Below are 6,511 nucleotides of genomic sequence, written 5' to 3' on the forward strand. Positions count from 1 at the left end.
TACTGTCAAAAGTCATACACCATGGCAAGACTGAGCACAGCAACAAGACACAAGGTAGTTATACTGCATCAGCAAGGTCTCTCCCAGGCAGAAATTTCAAGGCAGACAGGGGTTTCCAGATGTGCTGTCCAAGCTCTTTTGAAGAAGCACAAAGAAACGGGCAACGTTGAGGACCGTAGACGCAGTGGTCGGCCAAGGAAACTTACTGCAGCAGATGAAAGACACATCATGCTCACTTCCCTTTGCAATCGGAAGATGTCCAGCAGTGCCATCAGCTCAGAATTGGCAGAAAACAGTGGGACCCTGGTACACCCATCTACTGTCCGGAGAAGTCTGGTCAGAAGTGGCCTTCATGGAAGACTTGCGGCCAAAAAGCCATACCTCCGACTTGGAAATAGGGTCAACCAACTCAACTATGCACGAAAACACAGGAACTGGGGTGCAGAAAAATGGCAGCAGGTGCTCTGGACTGATGAGTCAAAATTTGAAATATTTGGCTGTAGCAGAAGGCAGTTTGTTCGCCTAAGAGCTGGAGAGCGATACACGATTGAGTGTCTGCAGGCAACAGTGAAGCATGGTGGAGGTTCCTTGCAAGTTTGGGGCTGCATTTCTGCAAATGGAGTTGGGGATTTGGTCAGAATTAATGGTCTCCTCAATGCTGAGAAGTACAGGCAGATACTTATCCATCATGCAATACCATCAGGGAGGCATCTGATTGGCCCCAAATTTATTCTGCAGCATGACAATGACCCCAAACATACAGCGAAAGTCATTAAGAACTATCTTCAGCGTAAAGAAGAACAAGGAGTCCTGGAAGTGATGGTATGGCCCTCACAGAGCCCTGATCTCAACATCGAGTCTGTCTGGGATTACATGAAGAGAGAGAAGCAACTGAGGCTGCCTAAATCCACAGAAGAACTGTGGTTAGTTCTCCAAGATGTTTGGGCCAACCTACCTGCCGAGTTCCTTCAAAAACTGTGTGCAAGTGTACCTAGAAGAATTGATGCTGTTTTGAAGGCAAAGGGTGGTCACACCAAATATTGATTTGATGTAGATTTTTCTTCTGTTCACTCACTTTGCATTTTGTTAATTGATAAATATAAACTATTAACATGTTTATTTTTGAAAGCATTCTTACTTTACAGCGTTTTTTCACACCTGCCTAAAACTTTTGCACAGTACTGTGTGTGTGTGTATATATATATATATATATATATATATATATATATATATATATATATATATATAATAAAAATAAAATTACAAATTTCACATATTTTATAACGTTACCGTAGGCTACTTTTTTTTTTTTTTTTTTTTAGTCGGTGATGCGGTTTTTGTTTCGCAAATCTACAGCACACAGTATTTTTAATCACAAATATAATAGCCTGCATTTCAACAGTCACTGCCAAAGCTGATTACTTATTCTTCCAGAAGTAATGGTCGGGTCTAACAGGGGTACAAGGTTATATTTGCGCCGGGCCATGTTGTTAACAAGCCTGATGTTGTCGTCAGGCTTTACTGTGAAACTGACTGTAACCAGGGAAGGTGTGAGCGCATTCTGCTGGACTGGAGAATATGACACGGGAGTTTAATTATGAAAAAGCAAGTGTAAACAAACAAGTCAAAAAGATTAGCCTGTCGCCAGTCATGTCATGCTAATTGATGTAACTTAAAAAAGAGGATGGTGAGCAAGTAGATTCAAGAAACTGCACAGAGTCCTTTTCTTCAGTCAGTTGTTAGGTTTATTGAAATATGCAGGGAGTCTGGTCCCAGGTACAGGACACAGAATACTCGTTCTTACAATTGTTGCATGACATTAAATACCCTTCTGCATAGGTGTCTCTCTCCTCCTCTTTCTCTGACACTTAACCAATAGAAAAGGTACAACTCATTATCCTATTACCATATATTTCATTTAGTGTGAGTGTGTGTGTGTGTGTGTAGTCTAGTGTGACGACCTCTGAAGTCAGTGCATTCCTCAAACCCCTGGTGCCCCAAAAAGGTCCATACATCTGGTTTTTGTCATCTTCTCTCCGTTTTGCCTTAGACCCTTTGAGTCCAGTGGTATTATCTCTTACTCTCCCTGTGAACCTTTGGGTCCAACGGCAGTCCCTGGGAGCCTTTTAGCCCCTTTATGCTTTGTATTCCTAAAAGTCTTAGAGCCTGGCCCCTCCTAGTCCATAGCACTGTTATCTTGTTAGCTTGCAGTCAATGTTGGACAAGAAGCTTGTAGACACAAAGTCTCTTATCAATTGTTAGCAGTACATGCAATTTGAACCAAACAGTCTGCTATCTGCAATATTAGTTTCTTTTCAGAAAAGAACACCAGTATAGCTCTGCCAGTCCACATGCGTAGCAAACTGCTAATCAATTCTTGATCCATGTTTTCCAACACTAATACAACATGCATTAATTTACTGCGTATTGGTATTGCGTCTGGGAAGGGGGGACACACGGGCGCGTTAAGAGAATTTCAGCGGGACATTTTTTATTTCAGGGGGGCATTGGCGCAATAGCGCGGCCTAGCGCGAACACTGCTTTATTAAATTTTCACAACACATGATTTGGTATATATGGGAAATGCAGTATATTGATTTATATGTATTATTATTATTATTATTATTATTATTATTATTAATACAGCTACTTGCCTGTGAGTTCAGATACTATTTGTCATGTTGTTGATATTACTTATTTTTAACTAATGTTAATTATATAACCTTTATTTTAATTATGCTATCCTTTTTTTTAATCTTTTTTTAAACTACTCTCTTTGTAATCACCAAGATGAATTGTTGGATTGTTTTAACTAGACCAAAAAAATAATGTTTATAGCTACAGATGACATTTTGGTACAGGTATCGGATTTTGACAAGGTAGTAAAGCTGATGCTTCCACATGTTTTGCTACCAGTAGCAAATCTTGACGTCACATATGTGAAATAGTAAGGTTTATTCTTATTTGAGAGTAGTGCTTTTATCATCCTTACTGTTTTAACCCTGACTGCTGCACAAGACCTGTACCTTCCTTTTCTAATTTGTTGATAAATGTAATGTTATAACCATATGCATTGCTTTTATTTTTACTCAGTCATTTTGCATAGGCCTACTTTTAATTTGGTACAGTAATTCATACAATGTATTTATTCTAGAACATATTATTTAAAAAATAAAAAAGGCTGTATAAAATAAACACAGGTAATGAGCTATATTTTATACTCAAATATATGGGAAACCATATTTTGTTCTAATACAATTGCTCAGTTTTTTTTTTTTCTCAGATAGGTATCAGAATTATTGGCACCCCTAAAGATTCTTATAAATACAATCAAACAAAATTAAATCTGCATTAACATTCTACTTCAAGTTCATCTCAGTCTTAAGGAACTGTATTGTGGCCTTCCATGGCTTCCTGTCTCACTGGGGTATAAAAATGTGGCAACACACATATGAAATCCATTTGTCATCCATCACCATGGGGAAAGGCAAAGAACTCACAAATGAAGAGAGACAAATGGTTGTTGACCTTCATAAATCTGGCAATGGGTACAAAATAATAGCTAAAAAACAAAATATACCACTTACCACTATTAGGGCAATAAGTAAGAAGTTCAAAACCACTGGAACAGTGGTAAACTTGCCTAGTAGAGGACGCAAGTGTATCTTGCCCCCACGCACAGTGAGGCAGATGGTTTGGGAGGCAAAGGGAAATCCAAGGGCCACAGTTGAAGAATTACAGAACTTGGTTGCATTTTGGGGTCACCAAGTCTCCAAATCTACAATTAGACGCCATGCCAATAGGCTATTTGGAAGGGTTGCCAGAAAAAAAGCCTTTATTGAGAGCAACCAACAAACGTAAGCGCCTGGAGTTTGCTAAACGGCATTGGCACTTCGATTGGAACTGGGTGCTATGGTCCGATGAGGCGAAAATAGAGCTCTTCAGCCACGCATACCAGCGGTGGGTTTGGCGTCGAAACCTCATACCTACTGTAAAATATGGTGGTGGATCTTTGTTATGGGGCTGTTTTGATTCCACTGGTCCTGGGGCCCTTGTTAGGGTCAATGGCATCATGAACTTTACCCAGTACCAGGACATTTTAGCCAAAAATCTGGTTGCCTCTGCCAGGAGGCTGGAACTTGGCCGCAAGTGGATCTTCCAGCAAGGCAATGAAACCAAGCACACATCAAAATCCACAAAGAAATGGTTAATTGACCACAAAATCAACATTTTGCAATGGCCAGTCTCCGGACTTGAACCCCATTGAAAACCTGTGGTTTCAATTGAAGAGGGCAGTCCATAAGCGCAGACCGAAGGATATCAAGGATCTGGAAAGATTCTGTATGGAGGAATGGTTTAAGATCCCTCCCAATGTGTTCTCCAATCTCATTAAACATTATGGAAAAAGACTCAGTGTTGTTATCCTTGCAAGGGGAGGGTGCACAAAGTACTGAAAACAAGGGTGCCAATAATTGACACTTCATGCACTTCATTTTTTTTTTTTTAATTAAATTTATAATTTGAGAAATGTGTAATTTTGGTTGATTTCCATTGAATCATTAATAAAGTCAAATATATTTCACATGTTGGAAAATTACAATACAGCTCAGTACTGGTATTATTTATTTGACAGTCTTTTTGCTCAACTTTATCAAGGGTGCCAATAATTTTGGAGGTGACTGTATATATGCCACACCAGCGAGGGGTGGGGTGCGTGCGTAACCTAAGCCCTTTGAATCAATATAGCCAGACCATGCCACCTTATGTTTAGAGAAAATAAGGAATTCTGTTCTATTATAATTACCTTCTACTTTTATTGGTACACAGGTTCGAGTCATCAACGAAGGGTGATGCAACAAGAAGCACAGAAGGTAAGTAGTATTCAATTGTTCTTTATTAAAACAGGTTATATTCAGAACTTGACATTTATGATAATGTAGCATACCTCGTCGCTAGCGAGAAGAGTAAAATACAAGAATCTGCAGTTTAAATAATGTACATAACCAGTCCTTATTTAATGTTGCAATTGCCCGGCTGGATTTTCGGTAGGGGACATGGTTCCAATCTCCTCCCACCCAAATTTCAAACTGCTCAATTATCCCTTTCCCAACAGGGGGCGCCAATCCACCACAGAGTCCGAGCCAACAGACTAATAACCCTGAGACTTCCCCAGTCGATTTGAGTGGAGAGAGAAGCGTCAATCTGTTACTAGACAGGACCTCCACAGGTTTCCTGATTAAAAAAAATAAAAAATAAGCAAAGGATCAGTGCATATTTCTACAACATATTTCTAGCAACAAAATACAGTCCAACATCAATTTAGTTCTGGCTGTAATATAAGGCAGGGAACAGGGAAAAGACTCCGCTGATATCAACAGTTATAGTACAATATAACAATAGCTCAATGAAAGGTGCGTCTCTAATGTACTTTAGGCATAATGCACCACAACAAGACAACAACACTTAGCTGGTTGATAGAAGTAGGGATTCAAGGAAATGCATGCACATGGATTAGGGAGTGGTTAACATGTAGAAAACAAAAAGTACTGATTAGAAGAGAAACCTCAAAATGGAGCGAGGTAACCAGTGGTGTACCACAGGGATCAGTATTAGGTCCTCTGCTATTACTAATCTACATTAATGTTTTAGATTCTGTTAACTTGTTAAATTTGCAGACGACACAAAAATAGGAGGAGTGGCAAACACTGTTGCAGCAGCAAAGGTCATTCGAAATGATTTAGACAGCATTCAGAACTGAGCAGTCACATGGCAAACAACATTTAATAGAGAAAAGTGTAAAGTACTGCATGCAGTCAATAAAAATGTGCATTATAAATATCATATGGGAGATACTGAAATTGAAGAAGGAATCTATGAAAAAGACCTAGGAGTTTGTTGACTCAGAAATGTCTTCATCTAGACAGTGTGGGGAAGCTATAAAAAAGGCCAACAAGATGCTCGGATATATTGTGAAAAGTTTTGAATTTAAATCAAGGGAAGTAATGTTAAAACTTTACAATGCATTAGTAAGACCTCACCTAGAATATTGTGTTCAGTTCTGGTCACCTCGTTACAAAAAGGATATGCTCTAGAAAGAGTGCAAGAAGCGCAACCAGAATTATCCCGGGTTTAAAAGGCATGTCGTATGCAGACAGGCTAAAAGAATTGAATCTATTCAGTCTTGAACAAGAAGACTACGCGGCTATCTGATTCAAGCATTCAAAATCCTAAAAGGTATAGACAATGTCGACCCAGGGGACTACTTTGACCTGAAAAAAGAAACAAGGACCAGGGGTCACAAATGGAGATTAGATAAAGGGGCATTCAGAACAGAAAATAGGAGGTACTTTTTACATAGAGAATTGTTAGGGTCTGGAACTCCCCAGTAATGTTGTTGAAGCAGACACCCTGGGATCCTTCAAGAAGCTGCTTGATGAGATTCTGGGATCAATAAGCTAATAAACAACCAAACGAGCAAGATGGGCTGAATGGCCTCCTCTCGTTTGTAAAC

General features: G+C 39.4%; 1 long non-coding RNA gene across 2 annotated transcripts in view; it reads left to right on the top strand.

Annotated features, from left to right (window-relative positions):
• The window catches only part of LOC131725045 (uncharacterized), a 43,393-nt gene extending 38,195 nt beyond the window's left edge, over positions 1 to 5,198 (top strand). For both annotated transcript variants that reach the window (XR_009320404.1, XR_009320405.1), the window contains 2 exons: positions 4,828 to 4,871; positions 5,114 to 5,198. This is a non-coding gene — a long non-coding RNA (uncharacterized LOC131725045). The remainder of the gene's footprint in view (positions 1 to 4,827; positions 4,872 to 5,113) is intronic.
• The last annotated feature ends 1,313 nt before the right edge of the window (positions 5,199 to 6,511 follow it).

Source organism: Acipenser ruthenus, chromosome 59 (genome assembly GCF_902713425.1).
Source record: "Acipenser ruthenus chromosome 59, fAciRut3.2 maternal haplotype, whole genome shotgun sequence".
NCBI lineage: Eukaryota > Metazoa > Chordata > Actinopteri > Acipenseriformes > Acipenseridae > Acipenser > Acipenser ruthenus.